We start from the raw sequence: 15,883 nt of genomic DNA, 5'->3' as shown, positions 1-15,883 counted from the left end.
CAGACCTGGGTCCAGGTCCGGGCTCCGAGAGCACCAGCTGCGCTGGACGAGGGTGTGCAAGGTAGTGTTTCACTGTGCTGCGGTGCAGCACTCCCACACTCAGCTGACGCACTGGTGGTATGATATCCTGGACCGAGAGCAGGACCTGCTGGATCTGCTAGGTGTTGAGGTCATGGAGGTTGGTGAGTAGCTAATTATTAATATTGTTATTACTAGTGTTCTATATTATTGCTAATATTTTTTCCCAAATAGCAAGCATGCTGCTCATATGCAGGTAAGTTAAGTTTAAGAATTTTGGGGGCAAGAGCTTGCCTGGCTTTAAGATGGCTGTGGCATAAGGAGGCTCCAGAGACCCGGCCTATAATCCTTTATAATCTTACAGCAAAAATGGCATAAAACATGAGTTATAGCCTCCCAGTGCTTGCTACAGATGAGTTCCAGTGAAATACCCTGGCAAAACAGCTCCCACTGAATCTGGAGTGTGCAAGAACACGCAACTCAATGGTGGAGCCTGAGAGCGGACAGGAATCAGGCGAGGTGCTGGCAATGATGAGCGCAGAGGCCACATCAATAGAAAACAGTCACGGTGAGCACCCCCTGAAACATTGCTAGGATTGAGAACTCGCAGACCCATGCGAAGGTGAGAAGCGAGATTGGACAGCCTCACCTCCCCGCTTCTCTTTGTGGATCGAGGGCTGTGAGTCTGCCAGGGCCTTGTGAGGTGGCGGTGAGCCCTACTTCTTGCCTGTGATTGAAGACAGGATGCAGGAATGGTGCCGGAGGGAGGAGGCGTCTATGCTCAGAGAACTTGACTTTGCCGGAAGACTGCCCTGAGACGTGAGCCCATAGTGCCTGCTATCCATTACTGCAAGACAAACTTGAGTCCCGGGAGGGTGGCTGCCCGCCCCTGAGTATGAGCAAAGCTGTGTGCAATACCTCTATGACTCTCAACTCTCAGTCAGTCAGTCAAAATACTTTTATTCGATTTTGGGTAAAATCATAAAAAGACATACATTCCATACAAAAAGTGTAAAAGCGTGTTTACAAGAGTTGCTTCAAGTACAATCATATTTAAAAAGGTTAAAATACATTTTTGAAAGATTATTTCAGATACAATCAGATAAAAACAGTTGATGAGGAAATTTGTGCAAAAAGCAAAGAGCCGTGCAAAATATCAATGTAAGCTACAGTTGGAAAACAGTCATTAAATGCTATCAGTAGTAACATGGCTGGATTTTTTGCGTGCTGCTGCTGCCAAGTAATTTCCCATACAAAATATAATGCGGATGTTACTCATGGACTGAAGGTAAAGAAGTGCCGGTCTGACTTGTGTAAAGCCAGCCTCCCTCAGAATTGGAAGCAAATATTTCTTTCGGGGAACTGAAAATAATGAACAAAACATGACAAAGTGCATAGTGTCCTGAGTTGAGAAGTTGTCGCAGGAGCAGGGAGGGGCTAACTCTGGTCTGGCCCAGGACTGGTAATTGCCCAAATGGTAATGGATCAGATTGAATCTAAATTTGGTCAAGAGGAACCTGTGAAAAGGTCTAGTGACAATACTGAGGTAGGGTTCCATGGCAGTGGAGCTTGTTAATATATAATGAGACCTCACCGAGGGCTTCTGAAGTTCTTTTTCCACTCGGGTAGATCTTGCCAGGGTCAGAAACTGCCTCTTAACCAAAACTACATCTGTGTTTCTAATACATGAAGGAAATTCAAAAAGTTCCGGTCTCCCTAACTGGTCGAAAGACTTCCTCAGATAATCCACCCAGGGGATCTTCTTGTAGTGATCTAATGTCATAACATTCTCCATAATAGAGTGGTTCAGGGTTAACTCCTTGTTAAGCCACGTCCTTAACCAGAAGATCAACGGAGCCAAGTTAAGCCTATCTGTAATGTAATCCATACCCACCTCAGCGTGGATAGAATATGTTGGATTCGATGATGCGACTGACAATAGAGAGCGTAGGAACCTGTTTTCTGCTCTCTGTATAGGCTCAAACTGTGAATATCCCCAGATTGGGGCACCATACATGGTGATTGGGATACATTTAGAGCTGTGGACCTTCAATAGGGCCTCCACCGGCCTGGCCCCCAGTCTTTTTGAGAAGGCCATAAGGGCCGCCGATGACCTGGCCACTGATAGGCTTTTTGCCCTAACCTGTGGGCCCCACGATCCCCTCTCGTCGAAGAGCACCCCCAGGTAGGGGAAAGTTGCCGTTCTAGAGACCTCTTGACCCTTACATCTAAAGGTTTTAGTCTTCCCTTTGCGCCTATGGGCTCCAACTACCATTGTATGGGATTTACCTGCATTGACCTTCATGTCCAGGTCGTCCATAAAGGTACCAAATGCGTGCAACAAGCTCTGCAGGCCGTTGCCGGTGCGGGCTATAAGGACTGCGTCATCCGCGTATAGGAGAGCAGGAATCTTAGCTTCTCCTACACGCGGGACGTCCCCCCCTGCCTCCTCCAGGTAGCTCCCCAGACCGTTGATGTATATGGTAAACAGTAGGGGGGCTAATATACAGCCCTGGCATACCCCCCACATGGACTTAAACTGGGGACTGCATCTTCCCCCCCTGGTGACCCTGACCATAGCTGACAAATCCTGATGTAAAGAGGCCATGAACCTGACCAGGGCCCCATCTATCCCAATCCTCAACAGCATGGCCCACAACTTGGACCTGTTCACCAAGTCGAAGGCCGAGGAGAGGTTCATAAAAGCTAAAAATAATGACCCCTCCTTAGCCACCGTATACTTGGCGATCAGGAGGTGCAAATTGGAGCACTGTTCCATTGTTCCCCTCTTCTCCCTAAACCCGTATTGGATATTGGCCAGCCCACCGCAGTTCTCAATGCTCTCCCTCAACTTAGTTAACAAGACTCTGCCTAAGATCTTAACGGCAGAGTCCAGGAGAGATATAGGCCTATAACAACCTGGGTCGTCACGGTGGCCTTTCTTGAAGATTGGGACAATGATGGAGGTTGCCCAAGAGGTTGGGTGGGAGCTACCAATAGCCGCGTTGAATACATTAGTCAAAACACCCGCCCAAAGACCAGGGGAATGTTTATATAGATCGGCCGGCACCTCGTCGGGGCCTGGTGCTTTGTTCTTTAAGGTTTCATGGATAGCTTTTTTCACCTCGCCCTTGTTAAAACTCATGGGGGTTGTCTTGGGGGCTGCAGACGGACTTAAGGTGCAGTCCACGGACTCTCCATCGTATACTGCGCTGAAGTGGCTAATCTATTTATCGTCCGAAATCACACAGTCCATATCTGAGTTGGACGTTTCGGAGAAAAAGGGCTGGTTTATTATGGTCCAGAATTGTTTACTGTCCCTCAGAACGTCCACGCTAAGTAAGTTATCCCAGGCTAATTTCTTAATTTCCTCTTTCCTAGTTTTGAGGGCCAACTTGTATATCTTTCTTTGGGACGCTATATTCTTCTTATCCCTCGATATGTGCTTGAGTGCAAGCATCAAAGATCTGTGTGCTTTTGAGCAATTTGCATCAAACCAGCGGTGATACTTGCTGGCTCCCTTCCTCGCACTGGCCGTAAGGTCAGTCGCGATTTGATTACAAATAGCTTCAAAAGCCCCCGTGATTTCATGGACCGGGGCCGTGGTGTTTTGACAGACCTCTAAATGGACATTAATTTTGGGTAAGAACTCTGCGTAAAAAATATCAGGCATCACATTCGCCCATTTAAGCCTTCTCCCCTGGTCCACTGAGCGTACTGTGGGCCGTGCCTCTAGTGGACAGGGCTTAGGCCCCATGTGCTGCCCCCAGGACACCTCCAATACTACAGGGTTATGGTCACTATGTACAGAGACCAATGTGTTATATGAGATTACCCTGTTCAGGATCCCTGGAGTCATAAATATATAGTCAATAATGGACCCCAGGATGGTGCCTTTATAATTGTAAGTTCTAGGTTTGCCTTCAGGTGAGTTTGGTTCATAAAAATTATAGTTGGCCAGCAGCTCTTCTAACTCTTCTCCCGCTGTAGAATGCTCAAAATGTGGTCCTTCTAACCCTGCGTAGTCCTCCTCATTCATTATGCCACAAAAACCATTACATGGGTGAATATTAAAATCCCCCAAAAGAATAAATTTGTGATTAAGACGTGTGTTTTGACTAACAGAGGATAAAAAGGAATCTAATATGGCTATACTATTATTTCCGATGTCCTTATTCATTGAGTTATAAAAATTAATATAGAAAGTGCTCTTGGAAGGGGAAACTGACCTTTCGACTATTAATAGATTTGAGGAGGGATTATTGACCAAGTTCAAGGACCCTTTAAGATTTAAAGAAAAAAGGGTTATGAGACCTCCCATAGCTCTGCCCGCTCTGCTTGTGGAGGCAGCAATGACGAAACTGGTAAAGCCATCCATCCAGAAACTATCTGCAGTATCCCATGTCTCTTGGAGGGCTATAACTTCATATCCGGAAACCAGACCCACCCAATCCTCATTCGTTACCTTGTTTTTAATACCTGCCACATTCCAACGAAGGAGTTTACACACCGTAGCCTCCTCCCGCTCGGGGGGTCCTATTGGGGGGGCGGCACACGGGCTAGTGGTCAATCAATGCCCTCCATGCCTTCTGTGCCCTCCAGGCCTGACAGGGGTGCGAAGCGGTTACTGATGACTAACCCACTACCCGATGGTGCGTCACCCGCCGCCTGGTTGTAAGATGACAGTAATGCGACCTCTGGCATTTGAACACAGCATTGGGAGGAACCCACAGAGGTGCCCCCCCTTGGAAGAGGTTTCAAGATTGGGCCCGTAGTAGGATGACGGTGTCCGGCATAGTCTCTCTCCGGGGGGGATAGAAAAAGCCCAAGGGTACAGGTCTCACATGGTCCTTTGCTGTTATGGCTGAACCGTCCCAAAAAAGTTTGTCTGCCACATTGGGCCTGTTAAAGTTAATTACCACACAGTCCCCCTGGGTGATCTTTGTTTTTTTTCCAACCCACCCCATCCTCCTTGCAAAGATAAGCGAGCCTGAAGAGTCCACCCCACTGGAAGAGTCAGCACACCAGATTTTCGCTTTGGATAAATGTTCAGTAGTGGATTCCCGCTCGCCCTCTTTAAGCGGTGGCATCCCTATGAACACTGCTACCAAGGGGGCGGCTGCCAGAGGCAAGCTTAGATTGAACTTGCTCGGTAGTGTTTTCCTACTTAGGGACAAAGTTGGTTGTATCCGTAGAGGAGGAATGGATGTATTTCCTTCCTGGTTTGCAGGGGAAGCGCCAGGAGGGCCCTGCCCACCAGAAACTAAACCATCACCCCTCTGCGGGGGTGCTGTAGAGCTGAGACTTGCCCCTACTGTCCTGCCAGAACCTTGGGGCATTGTGCACCTCTTGGGCAACTCCGCAGGCGGAGAATAGGAGTTGATGATTTTATCCAGCAATGAACATTTCTTGAGAAGGTTGGACAGGCATGTGTTCAGTGTGTCGACAATGTCCTTTGCGATCCCTCCTAACATTGGCTTAATTCTGGCAACGAAAAGGGCCTCCAATTGATCGCCCAGAGGGTCAGGGGGTGTGGTTGATGCACATACAGTTTTAGTTTTTTTGCTCCTGTCCCGCTTCGCTGGTTGAGCGGCCGCCTGGGGATGCTGCGCTAATTCAACAGAAGCACCAATAGGGGTGACCAATGTGGCCAGGGGAGTAGGATTAGTTGTGATAATCACCACGGGTTCCAGGGGTAAGGGGGGACTACGCTCGATGGGCCCTCTATAGTAATGCATGGGGCCTTAGTTGTGGGTGACACTACCAAGCCAAGGGGTGTCCGACCCAGTTCTTGTTCAGCATTGGCAATTTCTTTGGTAAGAGCCCCCACCGAGGATGATAGATAAGACAGTATTGACTTAGAGTGTCTGGGCATTTTAGCGTTTTTCCCCCCATCATCACAGTTAGAAGCTTTCTTGCGCTTACCCATTTGTGGTAGTTGTTAAGGGGGTGGCCCCGCCCCGCCTCCTTCTGCCTCGGACTGCCAAAGACTGCCCCGCCCTTGTACCGGGCTTCTCCCGGGCAGCTCCCGCGCGCGACTCGCGGGGCGAGTGAAGGTCGCGGGTTATGAAGCGCCTCCGGGCGCGCTGCTGAGATGGAAGGTGTGCGCCGGCCCCGGGGCTGCTGGGTAGTGTAGTTCCCGGGTGGGAACTACCGCCGTTGCCCTCACGGCTCTCCCGGTCTGCCAAGCCGTTCCCCTCACGGCGGTGAGGGCTGTGCGCTGCCCCTGCCAAGAGCCACGCAGGTTGAAATTGTCTCCCCTGTGCCTCGTCGGGGTCGCGGGTTATGAAGCGCCTCCGGGCGCGCTGCTGAGATGGAAGGTGTGCGCCGGCCTCGGGGCTGCTGGGTAGCGCTGTTGCCCTCACGACTCTCCCGGTCTGCCAAGCCGTTCCCCTCACGGCGGTGAGGGCTGTGCGCTGCCCCTGCCAAGAGCCACTCAGGTCGAAATGGTCTCCCTGGGAGGGTGGCTGCCCGCCCCTGAGTATGAGCAAAGCTGTGTGCAATACCTCTATGACTCTTGACTGATTGGGAAGCCTACGGCACACCACCTGCTGCCCCAAATGAGCAGACAAGTACATAAATTAGGCACTGAGGCCTAAAAAAGCCTGGAGATTTGCACTACGAGAGCTAAATAGAGAAGGCCAGGCTGTACAAGGGAATTGCTGTGACACAGATTACCAGAGGTCCTCCTGCACCCTGTTGGTGAGATAGAGTACTCTGGAACCCTTAAGACAAAGAGACTTACAGGGAGAGACACTGGGAACGTTAAGTATAATATATTGGTGAGAACCCTGATTTCACCGCCTGAATCCTTTGACGTCAGGCAGAGATAGCGCATCCCCACAAAAAGTGGCTATATATGGGGACTGTTCAGCTAGTCATGGAGTGAAAAATCTAGGTACCACACCCCCAGAGACAGATCTACTGCATGCACCAGATCAGTGCCATATGTGGAGGAACACGGAATTTAGCATCCTTCTACCCCATTGGCATTACCAAGTATGGCTAAATCAGATAAGCTTCAATCCAAACAGCAGTTTGAAACCTGCAAGACCCCTAGACAGAAAGAAACTGAGTCAGGTGTGGCAGAAATGGGATTGGAAGCTACTGATCCAAATACAGACATGAAACTAAAACAAATATTATCCACCATACAACAAAGCCTATAAAAGATAGATGGTAAGATCGATGCACTCACCATCAAATGGACTGGATGACTAAGCGTCTGGCAAACATACTACGAGACTGGATACAATGGAGAAGAGAGTCTCAGACGTTGAAGATGTACTTACAGAGGAAACTGAAAAACTCAGCGGAGTGCGAAGTGCAGAAAACTCGGCAAACGCCGCCAACGGAGCAAAGTACACCGCCCATGCCTAGAAAAGGGGAATGGGTGCAGCACAGGGACAACACCTTTGAGTTCAAGGTGAGACAGATCCGGTTTCCCGACCCACAGGACCAATTTCTTTGGTTCAGACACTTGGAACTCGAACAAGGTGCATAAAGTGCAGGGATATACGGCTGTGGCAATACAACTATAATGGTTGTTGTATACATGGGTGATTGCTCAGGATGCATAAGTGGGGGGCACAATCCAGGCTTCCCCTGACCCACTTGGACACAGGTTAGTTTGTCTCACATTGTACCCTGAGCACCATTAAAAGGTGGGCCAACTCAGAAGGCAGCCTTTAGTGTGTGACACCCCCTCATGTGTTTACCACTAAATGCCCAGAATGGGCATCGGTTATGTTCCGTAAGCGGTACAAGGGGACAGGAGGGGGTGGGACGAAGTTCAGGCATGCAGTATTTGATTGCTAGGGAAGTGGGAGGGAAAACACTGGGGGTTCTGTTAAGTTGGATGTTTAAAAAAAGTTAAATAAATTACTAGATTATACAAGACGCATGATGGCAGCTTAAAGTACAATGCAGGGTAACATGAGACAGAGCGTAGGGTTACAGCAAGCTCACACAGAAATAGGCTTTAACACATGGAATTTAAGAGGACTTAACAACCAGAGAAAAGTCCTCAAAGTGGTAACATATCTCAAAAGACATGAGGTGCAATTGGCAATACTCCAAAAGACACACCTATTACACAATAGCAGCACACTAACACCGCAATGGCTACGAGACTGTCAGTGTGCTGCAGGATTCACATAACATGCCCACAGGGTTATGATTTGGGTGGACTGCTAATCAAAGATGCACTTAAAGGAGGTTTGTATTGACCCAGGAGCCAGATACATGGTACCAATCTGCTATAAAGACAGATTGGAGGTGGTACCAGTTGGGGTGTATAGCCTGAACCATGATGACCCACAGTTTTACCATAAACTTAGCACATGCATTCTGCAGTGGAGTAAATTGCTGCATATTTGTGGAGGAGATTTTAATTGTGTATTGAATCCCTCCCTTGACTGTACCGGGGGTCCTCCCCATCACCCCTATGCTGCAGCATGCGCTCTTGTTGAAATCGCAGAATTGTTTGATCTGGTTGACCTCTGGAGGTGTTGTAACCCCCAGGGAACAGGCATCACATATTACTCCACTGCACATGACATACATACATGAATAGACTATTGGTTGCTGTCTAGAGGGTTAGTACCACTTGTCCTACATTTTGAACGACTATCACGCACCTAATCTGACCACTCTCCCGTAGTGTTTGATTTGAAACTACAAAGCCGAAGAGCAGCAGCATTCACAGGGTGATTCCCCACCCCTATTCTCGATTAGACCTGGTGTTTATGGCCTAATTGGCCCAACCAATAGAAGAATATTTTACCTCCAATGTGAGATCAGTGGAAAAATGTCCTACAGTATGGAAAAGGAACAATTGAAAGACAAAATACTGAACAATGGAAACATTCACCCCAGTCACAAGATATGGGAGTAATCCATCTTTCCTTTGCTCACCACAGCACCCCAATTGGGGCCCAGCCATATGCAAATCAGTCTTGACAGTGTTCCTAATGGGAACAGTCTAGCCTGAATTGCCAAGCCAGGTCCTCCCTGGACCAGAAACAAGCATCCTAGGACTGACTTTGGGGCATCACCCCTCATCAGCCAGGCCAGCTTGAATCCAGTGGCAAAGTGAGCACAGGACCAATATCTGGGCATACCCTTCCCTCTAATGGTGACAAATGCAAAAGGAACAATTGATGGACGGAATGCTGAACAATTGCAACATTCACACCTAGTAACAAAGATCTGGGTTTAATTCACCTTTCTTTTGCTCACCACACCACCCCAGTTGAACTCAGCCATATGCAAATCAGTGTTGACCCTGTTCCTAATCGGAACAGTCCAGCCCAAACTGCCAAGCCAGGACCTCCCTGGACCAGAAACAAGCATCCTGGGACCAGTTTCCGGGCATCAGCCCTCATCAGCAAGGCTAGCTTGAATCCAGTGAGACAATGAGTATGGAAAGCATTCAAAGTTTGTATCAGGGCGTCACAATTTCCAAACAGTCTGAGATGCTGAGGTCTTATCCAGGTAGACTCTCACACTTGGATAAAGAGATGACTGGCATGGAATTAAAACATCAACACACAAGAGATCCCAAACTAGTAAGTGAAATCAAAACTAAATTTGTTGAGTATCACAAAACTGCTAATAGCGAAGTTACATACACATGTAAATAGGCTACAGCTAGAATAAATGGTCAGGGGGTGAACCCATGCATATGTTGGCAGTTCTCATGAGATTTAAGCGAGAAATAGGGGCGATAGTGGCACTGTTAGATGAGGAGATATGCATGGTACACAGTGAAGACGGGGTTGCAGACATGTTCCGTGGATATTACGCAAACCTATATCACCCCAGACAAGGCGACCATGACAGATTACCTGAAACACATAGCTATGACATGGCTCCCTCAGGAACACAGAGAACACTTAATGGCACCGTTGCACCCATCTGAAATAAAGGATGCAATCACAAGCATGCAATTCAGGAAAGCACCAGATGGACTTACTGTGGTCTTTTATAAGGCATTCCAGGATCTTCAGGTGCCGCGCCTTGGTTCACTGTTTGAGGAAATGGTACAAACTGGTATTATGCCTCCCTCTGTGCGTGTAGCCATAATTATTACCTTATTAAAGCCAGGCAAGACTCTCAACAAATGTTCCTCATACAGACTCCTCTCACTGTTAAACATGCATACTATAATATATGTGAAAATATTGGCGAACAGACTAGCACCTCTGTTACCCGGAGGGATATCGCCTGAGTAGTCGGGATTTGTCCCGGGACGCAACCTTACATTCAATCTCCATACTCTTTTTGGCACGATACAGTGACTAAATCCAGAGGTGAGATCCATTGCAGTTTTTCTTGACGCTGAAAAAGCGTCTGACTCAGTCTAGTGGGCTTTCCTGCAAGCAGTTCTTCGCCGCATTGGTGTAGGTGGTCTTTCAGAAGCTAGTTGAAACTCTATACACACAGCCAGTAGTACGGTTATTTGTGGGTAACAGTTACACCACTGTTGATGTTCTTTAGGAGCACCAGACCAGGGTGTCGCCTCTCTCTTCTGCTATATGCACTAGTAGCGGAACCATTGTTGTGTGCTATAAGAGAGTGAAAAACAACAATTGATAGTACAAGGTTCCCCAACGTGATTAACTGAAGTAACTCAATAGAACCTCTCTCTTACAGGGTGTGACAAAACAGGGAATGAAGTAATCCCTTTTCGGAATTTAGGGTGCCTCACACATACCAAAGGTTGAATGGCTGTTGCCATCCCACCCGATGAATGTGCAGTATCATCATTGGCACCCTGCTCCAACGGCAGGCTGGCGGTGCAATGCCCGTCGGGCAGCACAGGGTGCTGCACTTTCGCGGAGATCTTTTATTCCTTTTGCCAACGGGTGCATGTGTGTGAGGGACCTAAGAAGTGCAATAGTGAGCGTGAGTGAGGTTAAAACAGGTCAGTAGAGTCCAATAGGGGAACCTTTAATAACATGGCTCACTGCCTCATTAAAATGTGTGAAAAGGTGAGGGGTACTAAGGCGTGACGATTAGGGTAATCAAGCCTCATTCAACCCTCAGTCCAAGTGTGGTCGACATGTTTCATGCCCAAAGGGGCAATTCATCAGGACCAAAAGTGCTCATAAAATTGCTATAGGATTCCTCAATAATTAAGGAACCGGGTATACGACCTGACTTGTGTCGCAGGATCAACCCTTCATTGAAACCCTCCCTGGGACTAGAGAAAGAAACAAAAAAAGGGTACAGTCAATAGTTTGTTTGTTACTACAGACATTATTGCATGAAATCATGGCACGCAAGTGATTGAGTATTGAAGGGGGTCACAGCCCCGGTGAATTAATAACACTCAGAGAGGGTGAAAAGAGATGCGGGACAAAATGAACTGCATTATGTCCTTTCAAAAAAGCCATTGGGAGTTATCAATTGGCATGCAGTATGTTTGATCACAACATATATCGTGCGCCACACCAAAATGGGTGACACGTGTGTGTCATGCAGGCTTAAGGAGGTGTGTGTGTGCACATCCAAAATTTAACCTAAGAAAGATTACCACTTAAACGCACTAATTATTTCCAGCAGGGCATAGCACCCTCAGTGATCGCGATCGTACTGAATACCCCCAAACAATGGTGAATGGTAAACTGTGTGCAAGGGGGTAGCGTCTGCGCGGAGCTCACCTGCAGTCCCTGGTCGGTGATCCCCCCGGCAGACCTGGAGGGGTCAGTGCTGGTTAGCTAGCACCTAAAGAAAAGAAAGCGAATCACCGTTCGTCATAATGTTGAGGAGCGGTCAAGCTTACCATGAAATGGAGTCGCAAGCGTCATAGGATCATGACGATCGTAAATCCAAAGCTTCGGGTGTGTTGCGTGTAAGGAAAACACGCCTTACCTGACTTGCCTCTGGCACAGGCTTCTAGTCACCTACCCCGCCCTCGTCGGTATGACCGCAGGAAAGCCGGTACAGGCGGTCCGTGTTTCCACCGCTAAACAAAGCGGAATGCGCGCGCACCATAGGGGGCGTGTCTGCCCAGCGTTGCTAGGACACGCAGCGCGTTGAAACATGGAAAGCAAGGACTACCAAACGTGTACCTGGCTCGTGACAATGGGCGCCATCTTGAAATGGGTTGGGAATCGGCAGACCAGTATTAACAGTAAGGAGTTAGATAGTAATGATTGGGAATTAAACTGGTCATTGGACAGTCAGCCCATGGAATGTCTTATAAATCCATGGAATGTATTATCTGGACAGCATAGTCCAGGGCACAGCATCATTAAGGCCATATTCATCAGTATGTAGACGATGTACCCATCTTTGCTCCATTTTAAAGAGGGTTTGTTGATTCATAGACGGATGTCATTCCAGTACAGTCCATTGCAAACTTTCAGTTCCATGATTTCGTTCTCTGCAGTGCTCATATAGTTTAGTATGAGTCTTTTGACATCGTACGTTACTGTTGTGCTCCATGATGCGTTGTTTAACTGGGCGCATCGTCATCCCGATTTAGAGCATTTTGCAAGGGCATATGAGTACATAGATACACCTTGAGCTGTTACAGTTGGTATGTCTGTTGATATTCCAACAGAAGTCCCTAGGTAGTGCAATAGTTTTGCCCTGGATTGTTTGCGGGCAAACTACACAAGATCCACAACGATAATGTCCAACGACTGGTGGAAGGTCCCATAGAGTGTTAACTGGTCGGGTGCTTGATTGTTTCGGGCGAGTGTGGATGAGGGTATCTTTTAGACTCGTTGTCCTCTTGAATGCAAAGCGCGGGCAAGGCAAATCCATGCCAGCCGTATTGAGGATCCCCCAGTGTGATTTCACGATCTTCTTTATAAACGTCGAGTGCCTTGTGTAGGACGTGACACATGTAATCGTCTCATCCTTATCTTTTGTGTGGACTTCGAGCAGCGACTCTCTGTTGTTGTTGAGTGCTCGTTTGCATGAAGTCTTCAGAAGTCGTGTGGGGTATCCCCTATCTTGGAGCTTGTGTTGTAGAATCCTCGCTTCATGTTTATAGTCGTGGACTGAGCTGCAGTTTCTCCGTATCCGGAGAAATTGACCGAAGGGCAAGTTGTCCCTCAGTGCTCTCGTGTGGTGGCTGTTATACAAGAGCAGGCTGTTTCTATCAGTTTTCTTCTTGAACAGAGTGGTGCTGATCGTTGATGGATCCAATTGAATCGTTAGATCCAAGAAGGGTATGGATCTCTTCGAGATAGTGCCTGTAAATTTTAAGTATGGGTCCTGTTGGTTGATCCATAGGCAGAAGGCCTCGCAGCTGGGGCGGTCACCTTTCCAGAAAATCAAGATATCGTCGATATATCGACGCCATAGTGAGAGATTATCTCGAAAGGGATTCTGTTCTTGAGGGTAGATGTAATTCTTTTCAAAGGCCGCCATGTAGATGCCAGCCAGGCTGGGAGCAAAAGTCGAACCCATTGAGGTCCCACTGACCTGATGATACAGTTGTGATTCGTATCGAAAAAAGTTTTCAGTCAGGGCTATGTGGGCAAGCTCCATGATGAAGGCAACGGGAGTGGGAGAGGTCCATTCTTCCTGTCGCATCAGAGAGTCCACGGCTTCTAGTGTGGCTTGTTGCAGAATGCTCGTGTATAACGCCTCTACGTCTAAGGTCAGGAGTAGATCGATGTCCTCCCTTCCATCGATGTCATCGATCAAGCGTAGGACATCTCTGGTATCTTGTAAATACGACGGAATCTGCTTCACCAATGGTTGGAAAAAGGCGTCACAAAATTGGGACAGAGGTTCCAACAGTGATCCGATGCCGGAGACAATCGGTCTACCTGGGACAGGGGTGGTCCCCTTATGGATCTTGGGGAGGGTGTAGAAATACGGGGTCTCTGGGTCCGTTGTTACTAGGAATTCAGCTTCTTTCTTGCTGATCCATTCATTGGTCTCGGCTTCAATAATGAGGCTGGTGATGGTTGTCATCAACCGTTTTGTGGGGTCCTCCATCAATGGTCTATAATGAGTAGTGTTCGACAATTGTCGTCTGCACTCACGGTCATAGTCCTCATAATCTTGTATGACAGTGGCTCCCCCTTTGTCTGCTTGTTTAATAACAATGGAGTCATCCCTCCCCAGATCGATTGATGCTTTTCTTTCTGCAGTTGTCAGATTGTGGAAGGGTTTCACCTTTGGTTTGTTTTGCATGCTGGTGAGCACTGCCCGTTCGAAGGTCAGGACTTCCGGGGGGACCATCCCATCACTTGGGGTAAAGGTGGATGGTTTCCTTAAACCAGTATCTGAACTAGGAAGCTCAGGTTGATTTTCAAAGAACGCCCGAAGGCGTATTTTCCTGAAGAATTGTTTTAGTTCAATTGTTTCTTGAAAACTGTCCAGAGTTGGAGTGGGGACGAACCCAAGACCTTTCTCTAGGACTCTTTTCTCCGTTGGTGAAAGGATTTTCTTAGACAGGTTGACAATCAGACTCGCCTCCCCCTGGCTGCTGTGCTCCTGGTCTCCCTCGATGTTGATGTTGGCGGTTGATCCTGCCACTGCACTCCCTTTTGCCCGCCTCGCTTTCGCCCTCTTCCTCTGCCCCAACCTCTGCCTTGAAAAGGTGGCGGATTAGGGGGGTAAAATTGTGGCAGGCCTTGCGGGAAAAAGGGGTATTGCCAGGGTGGTGTCATATGGGGTGGGCCATGAAAGGCTGGGCCTTGTTGATAACCTTGTTGCCAAGCACGTGGTTGAGCTCGCGAATTTCCGGAGGGGTAACCCCCACTCGAATCGCTACTCGTCGATCCCCGTCTGTTATCACTGCCTGAGTTCTCATCGGACGAGTAGTTATTCTTCTTTCCTTTGAAGCCGTCCTTGAGATAGGGATAAACTTTTTCCTTCTGAAACTTGGCAATGTCTTTCTCAAGTTTGGTAGTTTTTTGTTTTAATAAGAAATCATGGTGGTCAGACATTTCTTGATTAATCTCACTGAGCTTAGTGGTAAATGCCGTTTTATTGTTCTTGGAAGTTGCGTTTTTCATGGAGGCCTCTAGGGCCGAGATCTTTTCCAACAAGACGTCCGAGAGACGTTTCGCTGTCTGACTTATCAAGAACAGTAGATCCTTGGTGCACTTCCAGGATACCTGGCACCAGTCCACTTTGAATCTTTTGTCTTCCAGAAATAGCCTTGGGACCAGGTTGACAATAAGGCCCTGTGGGGCTATATTGCTCCGCAGATATTCTGTCATCATGACACCATGGATTGTGATTCTTATAAGTTCTTTTTTCATTTCAGTCAAGGTTGTCCATTCATCAGAAGATGTACTCGATGTAGAGACAGGAAGGTTGGTTAATATTGACGGAGTTGATCGTAATGCTTCGGCTATGGTGTCTTCATTGAAGCTTAGACCCGGAACATCCTCCATGTTGAGGCCTTGATTCTCTGTGCGTAATCAGATATAGTGCAAAGGACTATGCCGCCCAGAGCAGTGTGCGGTTTAAGTGGTATTTGGACTAGGCAGTAGCTACTGACTAGGGGTGGGCCAAGAACAGTGAAGAGTTTTCACCACTGGTAACCTGAATGGGTTCCCGTGCAGAAGGCACGCTAGGAATTGTATCAAAAAAGGGGGGAACAGGGGGCGGACAATTTTTACCGGGGTCCAATGTACACGTCCTAATATAAGAGAGTACCATAGCCATAGGAGAATACGTTTCCCAAATGACAATCTCATAATTTCAACATGATGATGATACCCTACTATATGTACTGGATCCAGAGAAGAACCTCCCCCCAGTGCTTGGAGTAGTAGTGTGCTTTGGAGAACTATCTGGACTCTGCATCAATTGGAATACATCTATGGTGTTCTCTCTTACTCCGGCTATGGCGCCAACCACATTTGAGTTCCCCTTACATTGG

The sequence above is a fragment of the Lissotriton helveticus genome, chromosome 1_1, assembly GCF_964261635.1.
Source record: "Lissotriton helveticus chromosome 1_1, aLisHel1.1, whole genome shotgun sequence".
Lineage (NCBI taxonomy): Eukaryota > Metazoa > Chordata > Amphibia > Caudata > Salamandridae > Lissotriton > Lissotriton helveticus.
The sequence above is the reverse complement of the archived record's forward strand: the minus strand, read 5'-3'. Positions refer to the sequence as shown.